We start from the raw sequence: 14606 nt of genomic DNA, 5'->3' as shown, positions 1-14606 counted from the left end.
CCGCCCAAAAATTGGGAAAATATGTAGTATATAAAATTGATTTAAATATCGACAACACAATATTAAGGAGTATTACGATTTGAAACCACATACTTTCCTGGTGTTTCCGGTGCGTAAGGGGCGTTCCGAGCTCTCCCGCCAAGGGTGTGAATACAAGTGTGCACATAAGGACGCTACTACCCTTAAATGTGCGTAAGCATGGCAGAGAGGACTGATGCATACAAAGTCTACACCGGGCACCCATAGCTGCCAAGGTTTCAGATTGCGTATGAGGGTCATTTTCATAATTTCAGTACAATTTTGAACGACAGTTCAACAACTATGGGGCACGTGCATCAAGCATTTTTGTCTTCGCAAATGGGCCAATTCGCAGAATCGGCCCGTTTGCAAATGCAAAAAATGCTTTTCAGATGCAGCAAACCCTATTTTGCGATTCAATAACCTGTTACATAATCGCAAAATGGGTTTGCGATTCGCTATTAGGAAGGGGCATGCTTAGGGCATCCCTTACTAATACCGAATCACATTGGTATGAAGAAATGTTATGTGACCGAAATGCGGTCGCAAAACATTTGCATTTTACCACCTACTTTAAGTAGGTGATTACCTATTGGCAAATGGGAAGGGGTCCGTTTGTGAATGTTTGCTACAGCTTTTTTTTTTAAGAGCAGGCCGTGGTCCACAAATCCCTGCCTGCTCTTAAAAAATTAAAAAAACTTTTCATTTTTGTTTCAGAAACACATTCCGTTTTCCTTTAAGGAAAACGAGCTGCATTTCATTGAAAAAAAATGCTTTATTTAAAAGAAATCACAGACATGGTGGTCTGCTGACCCCAGCAGGCCACCATCCCTGTGATTTTTGCAATTCCTAGGGAGACCGACGGAGGACTATTGTGGGGCCATCGCTGACAGTGTCTCTTTGGAGTAAGTGTGACGTCAAGAGCACCCCCCCCCAAGGTCCTGGGTTTAGAATAAACACTCGTAAACTCTTAAATATGATTCCTCTTGGAAACTTACGGAGATAGCGACGTTGGGACATTGCCTAACGCATAAAGTAAAAAGGTAAAAAACACCCGAATAGGGGTGAAGACCAGAAATTAGGGGCCAACACCCTGACGAATGCCAGAGCGACCGGGCTAGGCGCAAAAAAAGCTGGCAGAAACATGTTGGTATTTGCAGTGGGGATAGAAGGGTCGTTACCTTCCCTCAATACCCCAAATCGTTGGTTTTAATCCTACCAGAGGTTAACAAAAAATAAAAAGTCGAGAGTTAACCACTAGGCAGTTTTAAATATATGTATTTGCACCTCTCTTGGTCCCTTCTTTAAGGGGAAGATTCGTTTTCCCTTTGATTTGTGTTACACTTTTGTGTTTCGTTGTGTTGTCTTTTTTCATATTTACTTTACCCTCACCACTATTCTTCATATCCTTACAAAAAAAATGTTGCGCTCCATCCAGTGTGTTGGTCTGCACCTGGATGTATGATGTGGCCCAATGATAAAGCATGACACTGTTAATTGTGTGAGGACAGTATTAAGACATTTTTTGTCTTCCCAGACTCAGCGTTAGGTAGGGTTGGATACAAGACACACTACCTCATCGAGGATAGGTGAAGAATCTTGTGCTTTTTCCTGCTCCCCAGTCCGGGGAACGGAATAACCCTTTTTGGTAGTTTTTCTCTGTTGTGTGAGTTTTGAATATTGATAAGGGAGTCAGAGAAGACTTAATCCCTTGTCTCTTCAGTTTTGTGATATTTAGTCGCAAATTGCTACCTACCTCATTAATATTCATGAGGTAGGTCATTTGCGATCCCCTAGGAATCGCAAAAAGTGTTCAACACACTTTCATGCATGCCGTTTTGTGATTTCCTAATTGTGAATCGCAAGGATTCGCAATTAGGAAATCGTAAAACGGTTTCTTCATGCATATGGCCCTTTGACACTTTCTTGGGAGCAAAAATCAAGCAATATAGATGAGTGAAACATATAAATTCAGAAATTAGACCTATTTGACAACGAGAAACTTGTAAGAAGATCTTAAAACTGCTGCAAACGCCTGGGGTGGCTGACAATTACAATGAAATTATGAAAATGTCACACATAGCAACCTAAAACCTTGGTAGCTGTGTGCAGACATGTGCAGTTAGAGGCAAAAGTAGTGTGTCTCGCTCGAGTGACCGTCACAACGCACGCTGGTGAGAGTAGCTATCTGTGAACTGGTGGCACTGCGCATTGGCTGTCTGGAGAGAGGCGTGCAGCCTGACCTGGCATTTAAAGATAATAAGCCAGCGCCCACTCAGTTGGCTCTGTTTCCCGGACTGGGAGCACATAAAGTCAGACACTGTTAAACAGAGTTCTAGTGTTGCCAGGTGACAGCAAAAATTCAGGGAGACTCGGGCTGGGGCACAAGGAAATGGAAAACGGGACACTTCAGGTGTTGCACATCCGGGTGGGCAGAAAGTCAATTAATCATGCCAGCTTTAACCAGCCTAGTAGTACACAGTCTCACTGGGCCCCCGGCTCCTCCCTGCCAATCAATCAAACAATAATGCAGACAGCAGAGCATCACTGAACTGCAGGCCATTCTCTCGGTCTCACGTGGAACCCACCCCAGGCCCAGACTGTAACAGGATGCGAGAGGCCCCAACACAGATCTCAGCTGCCTCAGGCCTATTCTATAAATTACAGGACGCTGGTGCTCTCCGTGCATGCATACAATGCCATCCCCACCTGACCCAGTCAGCGTATATAAACGGGTCTCTGTGGTATGGCAAAGCAGACAGTGGGCAAATATAGAAATTATTACCTACTGGGGGTCGTCAGTAGGTAGTTATAGTTAGGATGCAGTTTCAATAGGAAGTGCATTTTTCCATTTGCCAATAACTTTGGCGTCGTTTGATGAATCTTCACAAAATTCTCAAAACTAGTTTAACGCTCACTTCAGCTGTTTTGAAAAGTTCTGAGTGATCCGTCAAGCGGGTGCCGGGAAAAAGGGGGTCCCAAAATGCTTTTCCTCCATGTTGATTTCCATAGGAAACTTTAGACGTGGCTACAGCCCGATATGCTGAACAGAATTACACCAATTTGGCAGAAAGGTAGCTCTTGGTCCAGAAAGCGCCCTTTTTGTAAAATGGTGTAAATCTGTTCAGTAGTTGCAGAGAAATGTAAAGATTTTTCAGATATACAACTGATGCCGCGTGGGTCCGCAACCTCACCCAATCTCGTGCCTGAGATCTGATTAGATGCCAACACTTCAAACCAGGAAGTGTTCACAGCTGTTAGACCTGGCATCTCTTGATGTGTTTCCCCTGCCTTTTTGCTTCCTGTTATGGCATATTGGACTTCGTTTTGCTGGTTTAGTGACTCTGCGCACTGTCTCACTGCTGGTCAGTGTTAAAGTGCAGGTGCACCTACTGTAAATTGCGTTATGGATTGGGGTTTTCAAGATTAGCTTATTTGATTAACTACTAAGTCCCTAGTACTGTGCACTGTGTGTGCCCAGGGCCTGTAAAACAAATGCTGCTACCGGGCCTGCAGCTCCGATTTTGCCACCCACACAAGCAGCCTTTCAAAGGGTTCTCAGACCTGCCAGTGCAGTGTCTGCACGCAGTTTTTATTGCCATGTTGACCTAGCAAGTGCGCCCACTTGCCAGGCAATAACTGTCCCTTTTCTTACATGTAAGGCACCCCTCAGATAGAAGCAAGGTACCCCCATGGGCAGGGTGCAGTGTATGTAAAAGGTAGGACATGTACTGGTGTGTGTGACATGTCCTGATAGTGAAATATATCCAAAATCATTTTTCACTGTTGAAAGGCTATCTGTACCCATAGGCTGACATGGGAGTTAATTTGTAACATCTTTCAAGTATAACATTCCATTGGGACAAGATAGAGGAATTGAGTTTAGTCTCTCTGAACTCAGAATTTAATAATACATCTTTTAGTAAAAATGTTTTTTAAATTGTGTGTTTGAAAATGCAATTTTTAAGAAGCCGAAATATGGTGAAGAAAACAGCTGGCGTGCACTCAAATTAAATCAAATTTATCCATTACACATTGTAATCGTGAATAGATTAAAGCTTGGTGTGCTATTCCTGAGGTGGTTCCACCCTCCCACCGAATTCAAAGTGAAAAGAGAACTGGAGCAGACTGACCCAGACAGGAATTGCACTACCTTTAGTACTCAATGGCGAGTATAAAACATGTTATACATTACTGGTGAAAAGTTTAAGAAAGCTATACACAATATAAAATGATGTTTATCAATGTTTGTTCAACTACTCATGCATAAGGCAGGATAATCAAAAAGGGGAACAAGACTTTCAACTGAAGTAATGTTTTAATCACAAAACTTCCAGGAGCTCAATAAATTCAAAACAATACAGAGCAATCCATGGTGTGTATCAAAAGACTGTGCCGAAGCTTGAACTTGAGATGCGTTCCCAATGCATTTCGGGTGAATATATCACCCTTCTTCAGGGGATATCTACGATCAAAAAAATTACATTTATTTATTCTTTATACATGTCATTCTAATAGGAACATAGAGATTTAGCATGAAGATAAATTGAAGCAAGGAGGGGCTTAGTACCACAGGGGGATTAAGAATACTGTAATGTAGGTGAGTTAACAGGATACAAGCTAGTACCCAGTGAAATAGAAATCTAGAGAAGGAAGTATAGCCTTACAGCTAGAAGCACAGGGAACTAAGCACCTGAGAATCACCACGGTGGGTAATTATCCCGACACCATAGAAATTGAAAAAACCTGTTCTACCTCAAAAACAATGAGAGGATGTCGATCTGAGCAGTCAGACGGTTTAAATGATCAAACCTGCTGGTAAAGTAAACAAAAAAAGGGCGAGAAAAATGAATTTCTAATGTTTAACAAGTTTGCCAAACAAGCTGCCAGTCTTATCTAACTGAAATAACTCACCAAACGTCGTAAGACGCTGTGAAACTTAAGTAGTGGAGGAGTAACATGCACTTGGAAATTCTAATCGAGAATGCCGTGTTATGTCAAAGAGGTTAAAGGCTCGAACAATAAAAGCCCGGGTGTTCGGCAAAATAACGACTGTCCACTATGGCTTTGCCTGAAAACGAAAATGAATATAACGACTAAGTAAATCTGAAATGGATCAAGAAACAAAGTACTGGCAGTCTAATGGTCCAAATATCTGAAGTGTTACCTTTGTTCGTCGATAGGTAGTGGAAGCATAGATTCCAAGTGCTCATGAGGGCGCAAAGAACATCGCGCTGTTTAAATGCTTGATCCACCGGAACGGGCTAACCCGAACTAGTGTTGTAAACAAAAAGGAAGGACCGGTGTTTAGGGCTGAACAAAAAGAGCGGCCATATTGTAACGGTAAACGCTACTTGTACATACTGAAAAAATGACGAAATGACAGACTAGCGGCATCAAAAGGGGTTAGTAAATTGTGAAAGACGATAGAAAGAAAAAAGACATGAGCATAAGGGTTACAAACAGGTTCCAATATGCTATAAACGATAGCAGTAACAATTGTTGTGATAACAAAAATTGCTAACTTGTTCGGGCTCGACATCGTTCAATTCAATAAAGTTACAGAGACAATTCAAGTACATGTCCATCAAACCATTCTTGCAAATAATGTTTCATGCTTAATCGGTACGGAAATAACAGACTTCATACCAAAACTAATACATTTTACCGAATACTGCTTGTCAGTAAATACAATGAACAGCATCTGTTGAATGAATTACATACATGCGAGAAAGACTCTGCAATAAAGTTATCGAAATGCCATTGTTCTAAAATTAATTAAGTGAACCTGCACATATTTATAATCTGCTAGGTGTAATCAATGTGCAACATGAAATTATTGACTAGAAATGTGACACGGAAATATGCCTTCTTCAAAATGCGATAACACGTAGTGAAAACAATTAATAAAATAATATCCTTAGATCATTACATTTAATATACATGACGTGCAGTTGAGCGATATGGTTGGGTGATCAAATACACGCAATTAAACATACAAGCAAAACAAAACAAAACGAGATAAAGCCCCTTACATGTGTAAATGTGAAGAAAAGTGAATGCTGTGCCTAAAAAATGCAAGTTAACCTGTGCATTGCTGTCGGTCCTAACTCCCTGTGTTACCAGAATTCTATAAAAAGCATGCGAACTCAATTTTGTCAGTGTTCAGATAACGAATCCAGAAGGATTCCCTTTGAGTGATGAACTTTGTCATGTCACGGTCATTATGTGTGTGTACTACTTCTATCACGCTGAACCTCAATTGTGCTATAGTATGATGGGTGTCGCTCCAGTGACTTGCTAGTGGGGAACTCAGTGTCCTAGTTCGGATTCTGCTCTTATGCTCTGTGATCCTGGTGCGTAAAATTCTTTCAGTCTTTCCTACATAATACAAGCCACAAGGGCATCGTATTACATATATCACATTTTGTGAACGTTTATAAGCAAAGATAGGAGGATCTTTGAAAGGGTTCCCAAAATCTGGTGCTGTTTGTAACAGATCCCACCTGTTTAATATGATTTTTTTAATAGCAGGCGAGTGGGTTGAAAATTTAGACACAAAAACCTCCCTAGTTTGTGGGGTCTTCTGTCGTTGTTCGACAAACAGAACCAGATTTTGGGAATCTTTTCAAAGATCCTCCTATCTTGGCTTATAAACGTTCCAATAATCTGAAGGAAATTTTGAAGAAACGCAAACCTCTAGAGACTCAAACACCGAAGGGCATGCTAAAATGTCATAATTGCTCTCATTGCAATAATGTGATTACTGGCACATCCATGTCACACCCCTGGTCGGGTAAACAAATTAAGTTTCATTTCACCGCAAACTGTAACACACAAAATGTGATATATGTAATACGATGCCCTTGTGGCTTGTATTATGTAGGAAAGACTGAAAGAATTTTACGCACCAGGATCACAGAGCATAAGAGCAGAATCCGAACTAGGACACTGAGTTCCCCACTAGCAAGTCACTGGAGCGACACACATCATACTATAGCACAATTGAGGTTCAGCGTGATAGAAGTAGTACACACACATAATGACCGTGACATGACAAAGTTCATCACTCAAAGGGAATCCTTCTGGATTAGTTATCTGAACACTTTGAGCCCCAAGGGTCTGAACGACAAAATTGAGTTTGCATGCTTTTTATAGAATTCTGGTAACACAGGGAGTTAGGACCGACTGCAATGCACAGGTTAACTTACATTTTTTAGGCACAGCATTCACTTTTCTTCACATTTACACATGTAATGGGCTTTATCTCGTTTCGTTTTGTTTTGCTTGTATGTTTAATTGCGTGTATTCGATCACCCAACCATATCGCTCAACTGCACGTCATGTATATTAAATGTCATGATCTAAGGATATTATTTTATTCATTGTTTTCACCACGTGTTATCGCATTTTGAAGAAGGCATATTTCCGTGTCACATTTCTAGTCAATAATTTCATGTTGCACATTGATTACACCTAGCAGATTATAAATATGTGCAGGTTCACTTAATTAATTTTAGAACAATGGCATTTCGATAACTTTATTGCAGAGTCTTTCTCGCATGTATGTAATTCATTCAACAGATGCTGTTCATTGTATTTACTGACAAGCAGTATTCGGTAAAATGTATTAGTTTTGGTATGAAGTCTGTTATTTTCGTACCGATTAAGCATGAAACATTATTTGCAAGAATGGTTTGAAGGACATGTACTTGAATTGTCTCTGTAACTTTATTGAATTGAACGATGTCGAGCCCGAACAAGTTAGCAATTTTTGTTATCACAACAATTGTTACTGCTATCGTTTATAGCATATTGGAACCTGTTTGTAACCCTTATGCTCATGTCTTTTTTCTTTTTATCGTCTTTCACATTTTACTAACACCTTTTGATGCCGCTAGTCTGTCATTTCGTCATTTTTTCAGTATATACAAGTAGCGTTTACCGTTACAATATGGCCGCTCTTTTTGTTCAGCCCTAAACACCGGTCCTTCCTTTTTGTTTACAACACTAGTTCGGGTTAGCCCGTTCCGGTGGATCAAGCATTTAAACAGCGCGATGTTCTTTGCGCCCTCATGAGCACTTGGAATCTATGCTTCCACTACCTATCGACGAACAAAGGTAACACTTCAGATATTTGGACCATTAGACTGCCAGTACTTTGTTTCTTGATCCATTTCAGATTTACTTAGTCGTTATATTCATTTTCGTTTTCAGGCAAAGCCATAGTGGACAGTCGTTATTTTGCCGAACACCCGGGCTTTTATTGTTCGAGCCTTTAACCTCTTTGACATAACACGGCATTCTCGATTAGAATTTCCAAGTGCGTGTTACTCCTCCACTACTTAAGTTTCACAGCGTCTTACGACGTTTGGTGAGTTATTTCAGTTAGATAAGACTGGCAGCTTGTTTGGCAAACTTGTTAAACATTAGAAATTCATTTTTCTCGCCCTTTTTTTGTTTACTTTACCAGCAGGTTTGATCATTTAAACCGTCTGACTGCTCAGATCGACATCCTCTCATTGTTTTTGAGGTAGAACAGGTTTTTTAAATTTCTATGGTGTCGGGATAATTACACACCGTGGTGATTCTCAGGTGCTTAGTTCCCTGTGCTTCTAGCTGTAACGCTATACTTCCTTCTCTAGATTTCTATTTCACTGGGTACTAGCTTGTATCCTGTTAACTCACCTACATTACAGTATTCTTAATCCCCCTGTGGTACTAAGCCCCTCCTTTTTTCAATTTATCTTCATGCTAAATCTCCATGTTCCTATTAGAATGACATGTATAAAGAATAAATAAATGTAATTTTTTTGATCGTAGATATCCCCTGAAGAAGGGTGATATATTCACCCGAAATGCATTGGGAACGCATCTCAAGTTCAAGCTTCGGCACAGTCTTTTGATACACACCATGGATTGCTCTGTATTGTTTTGAATTTATTGAGCTCCTGGAAGTTTTGTGATTAAAACATTACTTCAGTTGAAAGTCTTGTTCCCCTTTTTGATTATCCTGCCTTATGCATGAGTAGTTGAACAAACATTGATAAACATCATTTTATATTGTGTATAGCTTTCTTAAACTTTTCACCAGTAATGTATAACATGTTTTATACTCACCATTGAGTACTAAAGGTAGTGCAATTCCTGTCTGGGTCAGTCTGCTCCAGTTCTCTTTTCACTTCATTTTTAAGAAGCCGGCATTTTCTTACTTAACCATTGTGTGTGCCTCTGCCTGATTGTGTATTCACCCTCTAAGTTTGGAGTGACAGGAGCTAGGAAGGTACATTTACTGGAGACAGTCACCAGAGGGGTTGAGGTATGTCCTGCCTTTCCTGGGTGACTCATAGTTCGGCTGAATGGGCATGGTCTGCATTTAGAGTGGTGAGAGGAGATTTCACAAGCACGTAAATAGGCTGTGTCTGCACTGCAAAAAGCTGTCCCCACCTCCTGGAGTGAAGCTGAATTAAAGAGGACAGAACTGGCTTTTGCTGAGCTCAGAGACGTACTGCCTGAAATTTCAAAGGGAAAAGTGATATAAATATTGGGGCCCTGACCTCAACACTTTAGAACTCTTTTGGACTCCGAAACCTGCCAAGAAGAAGAGCTGGAAAAGCTGAACTACCACTTTGCTGTGCGCTTTGCTGTGTTGGCCTGCAGTGGCTGCTTTTTTTGGGGGCAAAGGGCTAGACTGATCTTTCTGCACCTTCTTTCAGTTTCTCCAAGGGCTTGAGGTAGAGCAATCCAACGCTGTAAACGATGCCGCTGCCGGCTCCATGTCCCGAATGCACCGCAGAGGGCACCGACGCATCTTGCACCGCCGCCCCTGGTCTCACCAACAACACCGCCTTATGCCGCCACCGAGCCGTTGCTTGCACCATGACCTGTGGGAATCGCACTTTGCAACTCCTCGTCCTGGTATCCCCACCACCGATGCTCCCACCCGACATCGACGCTGCTGCCTGCACCGTGGTTTGGGGGCACCGCTATTAAATGACATGACGCACCACACTGACCCACACCGCAGCCATGGCCTACTGATTACTGATGCCATTGACTGGTTCATAAGCTAATGACAGGGTTTCCGCAACGACGACGACGCTGCTTGCACCATAACCTGCCAGCACCGCAACGAGCACCGCATCACTTCACACCACAGCCCTGGTCTCATCGATGACCGATTGATGACCGTCACCGAGCCACTGCCTGCACTGCGACCAGAGGGTACCACACCACTGCACTTCACACCGCAGTCCCTACACCCGCTGACGCCGGGGCCCCTGACTTCAACTGCACTTGGTTCGATCTGCATCCCCCGTGAGACTTCAAGGGCCTGACGACTCCTGCACTGACCTTCATAACAGACTTCTGCCCACGCCAGCTCTTTGGAGCACACCGCGAGGTCCCCTATGCCCTACATTTCTAAAGGTACTGTTTTACGAGACCCTGCGGTCAGCCATAACTGTCTGGATTTGTGTGTTCACGATGCCGTGTTAGCCCCAGACGGAGCTATTGACTTCAAAGAACTGTATTTTAGGTCTACTTTTGCTTACTGATATTCCTAAGAACTGTATGGTGGATTTTTATCATTTTTGGTCTTCTTTGCACAGATAAAATATTGGATATTAAAAATAAAAAAAACTGGTGTGGTGTCCTTTTGTAGTGTTTTCACTGTATTACTGTGTTTTATGTGCAAATGCTTGACACATTGCCTCGGAGATAAGCCTGACTGTTCGTGCCAAGCTACCAAGGGGGTGAACAGTGGTTATTTTAGAAGTATATCCCCCTTACCCTGACTAGAAGGAAGGGTCCCTATTTGGACAAAGGTGCAAACCATTGCCAACTAGAGACCCTCATTTCGAACATTGGTTGGCAGCAGAGAGGATAGGACTCGCATTTGTTCTTGACCTACAGTGATTGGTGTGCACTACTACCATATTGCAGACCACTATGTAATACATACTGTTTGCTTTTTGGTCTATTTTTGTATTCCCATCTTTTGGAACTTAAAACTTCCTATTGCATCATGCCTGAATCAGCGTAATAATCAGTTGCATCCATAGTAGTAGCATTTAAGGAGGAAATGTTGGAATCCTAAAACGTCAAGGAGTTGTAGGCTATATGTAGAAACTTAAAGGTTCAAATCAGAGGCCTTGTAGGATCTGCCTTTTATGGTTACCCCCACTTTTTGCTGATGTTTCACTGTTTTTCGACTTTAGTCTGGCTGGGGCCCTGCTATTCAGGACCCCAGCCTAGCTGCTTCCTCTCTAAAATGGATTCCATCTACTTTAGGTACACTCCAGATTGGATTCTGGGGTACCCTTGTGAGTATATGGTATACAATGTACCCAGGGCATAGGTATCCCACAGGCCTACCAGGGGCTGAAGCATGTATTATGCCACCCCTGGGAAGCCTTCCAAAATGACACCACAGGACTTCTACTGCAGCCTGAGTGAGGTGGTGCATGCTTACTGAGATATAAGTTCACTATATCTCACCCTATCACTGCACATAGAAACCTATCAGTCACCCCTATGGCAGGCCTTATCAATCCTGAAGGCAGGGTGATTGGTTATATGTGAGAGGGTGCCAAGGCATGAGCTGAGCCCCTCTGCAGCCTTCGGAATCTATTCTCCGGGTAGGTTAGTGGTGCAGCCTGACCATATCCTCTTAAGTGCATTATAACCTAGCGGTAAATGATAACTTTGGGATGGCTGCACGGAAACATGTCGTGTTTGGTGTCAAACACCTTGGAATCATACCTCCACACCAGTAACTGGTGTGGGAGTATGCTCGCACCCTTCTAGAGGGAGAGACATGACAGCACCGGTATACCCGGTACCAGCTTAAAAGAGCCCTGGCATCACAAAATGGATGCTGCAGCCACTGACACGAGTCTGGCCTTCTGCTGCTGACCGAAACTCCAGCAGGGGAGGCCTGGACAATAGGTTTCCTGTCACAGGGAGGTGTAACCACCTCCCAGACAGGCTTTAGTGTATTGGGGCTTGGTGGGAGCACTCCAAGAGAGCTTTGAAGTCAGCACTGGGGGCACAGTTGGTGTGCCTGTGCATAGTCCAGTTCAAACCAGTCACAGGGGCTACCAGCCCCTGCTCTGGCGAGAAACTGGACAAAGGAAATGGGAGTAGCCACCCCTCTTTCCAAACCCTCCCATAGGTGGGTCCCCTGAGTTAGTCCAACCCCTTCCTTGGGTATAAAGAAAGAACCTCTGTAACCAGAACTTTAGATATTCCTGGATGAAACTCCGAAACTGAATCCTGGACCTTCGACGATCTGTTCAACGCCAGATGACTGAAGAATCTCCCTTGAGGTAAAGGAGTTACTCCCCTGCTTGGCAGGCATCAAAGAAGCATCTGTCCGGTCTGCATCTCCGAAGTTCCCGCCGGGCGCCGAAGATTTTGCAACACCAGAGGTAGATTTCCAGACTTCCCAGAGGCCGAACCGAGTCCCCAGCAAAGCTGAGACCGGCAGCCTTTGCGGGTACCGTGGAACCGGAACCCCTGGACACCATGCACATTTGCAAGTGCATCAGCTTCGTAATGTCCCTTGTGGCTGTGCATTGGGTTACTTGTAGCCCAGACCCGGAGCAGAGAATCCACTAAAGATTGTCGACCTACCCACTCCGAGTGACCCGTGGGCCACCATTTTGTGATTCCTCTCAAGGTTCCTTTGCGATCCATGGTCCGTCGACTGGTGGGTCCCTGTGAAGGTGACTTCCCTTGGGCTTCCCTGGTTGCTCTAGACATGCCCTCACTCCTCTTTGCTGGTGGAGTCCCTCGGATCTTGCTGGTTCGCACCAAAGCATTTCTTCTTTCTGCGTGGGTTGCTGTTGCCAAGGTTTGTTGTGTCCAATCCGGGCACCGACACTGCAGCACTCGACATCCTTTGTTGGACAGTTCAAATCCAACTCCTGGTCATCCTCAACGCCTACTGGTCCTCGTGGCTGAAGAGTCAAGCTTCACCTTTTTCACCTGAAACACCCGACATCTGTGGGCATTCGTCTATCGTGCCCCTGGTCTCTGGCTAGTGACCCAGAGTATATCCCCTCTGCTTTCAGGTTCTTCTCATCTTCGATCCAGGCTTGGATCTCTTTGGACACTTCGCATCTTCCCGGCAGCAGCACTTCTTCGCCAGCTTCCATTGAAAATGACGACGCAACCCAACACCATTTGACACCTATGCACCCGGCTTCCCTGGCTGAGGTAACTCGAGTACTCCGGTGCTCCCGTGGGTGTTGACCCTAGAACTGTCTAAGTCCAAGAGGGTTTGGTCCTAGTCCCTTTCTAAGGGTCCTTAAACTTTAAATTCCCAACCGCAACTTTCCCCATAGAAGCTAATGGTGCTCACGGCTGTGTTCCCACACTTCATGCGTCCCCAGTGGGTCCCCTATGCCACTACCTTGGGTAGTCACTACCTTGGGTGGTTCCAAAGGGGCCCAGTGATTCTAAAGGCTCTAGGCCTTGTGTCTAGTCAAGTTGTGGTTCTTATACCACTATGTTACTATATGGTTTGGTCTCCCCCTGGAGCCTATCGTTTACTGTGCTATTTACTGATTAAATGCTTGTAACTTGTGTGCTTTGACCTCTAGCCTCATAAAGAGACTAGTAGGAGTGGTTTAGTAATAAATACATATATTTTATACATATACCTGGTGTGGTTCTCCTTTCATTTGGTCATTCATGAGATTATAGACTGGTAAACAAGCTGCTTTACATTCCTTCAAGACTTAGCCTGAAGGCTGCTCTCCATAGCTACCACTAGGATAGCTTTCAATAAAGGTTGTCTTTAACCTATCATCAATAAGGGATTGTTTGGACTGGTGCAAGGTGCCCACTAGAACTAGTGGACAGCATATGCCAGGCCAACTTCTCACAGGCCTCACCAGGAAAAAGGAGCAACAAAAGGCGCTGAGGGCCTGGGTTGCAGCCACACATGTCAGTGGGCAATCTGGAGGCCTGAGTGTGGAGGCAGGGGAGCCTATTTCTAGGTTGGATGTGTTTCTGGGAGGGGAGGGGTCCTTCAGCAAGGCAGCAATGGTTTGTCTCCAGAGGAGTTGGGGGACATAAGGGAAGCTAGATGGCATCAAACAGAGCTTGAGAGACTCAAGATGGAATCACAGAAGATGGTTTTAGACCATGAGTGTGGACTCAAGGAGCTGTAGTTAATCAATCAATCAATCAATCAATCAATCAATCAAGCAATTTGTATAGCGCACTACTCACCCGGAGGGTCTCAAGGCGCTTGGGGAGGGGGGGTCCGCTACTGCTCGAACAGCCATGTCTTGAGCTGCTTCCTGAAGGCGAGGTGGTCTTGGGTCCGACGGAGGTGGGTCGGGAGGGAGTTCCAGGTCTTGGCGGCCAGGTAGGAGAAGGACCTTCCTCCTGTAGTGGCTCTTCGGATGCGGGGGACGGCGGCGAGGGCGTGGTTGGTCGATCGGAGCTGGCGTGTCGGAGTGTAGAAGTTGAGGCGGCTGTTGAGGTATCTTGGGCCTTGGTTGTGGAGAGCTTTGTGTGCGTGGGTGAGGAGACGGAAGGTGATTCTTTTGTTGACCGGGAGCCAGTGCAGGTCC

At 44.1% G+C, this 14606-nt stretch overlaps 1 protein-coding gene across 1 annotated transcript in view; it reads right to left on the bottom strand.

Annotated features, from left to right (window-relative positions):
- The window catches only part of LOC146813020 (C-type lectin domain family 2 member D-like), a gene marked incomplete at its 5' end in the record, with an annotated part of 262441 nt that overhangs the window by 103560 nt on the left and 144275 nt on the right, over positions 1–14606 (bottom strand). The window lies entirely within an intron of this gene.

The sequence above is a fragment of the Triturus cristatus genome, chromosome 7, assembly GCF_964204655.1.
Source record: "Triturus cristatus chromosome 7, aTriCri1.1, whole genome shotgun sequence".
Taxonomy (NCBI): Eukaryota; Metazoa; Chordata; class Amphibia; order Caudata; family Salamandridae; genus Triturus; species Triturus cristatus.
The sequence above is the reverse complement of the archived record's forward strand: the minus strand, read 5'-3'. Positions and strand labels throughout refer to the sequence as shown.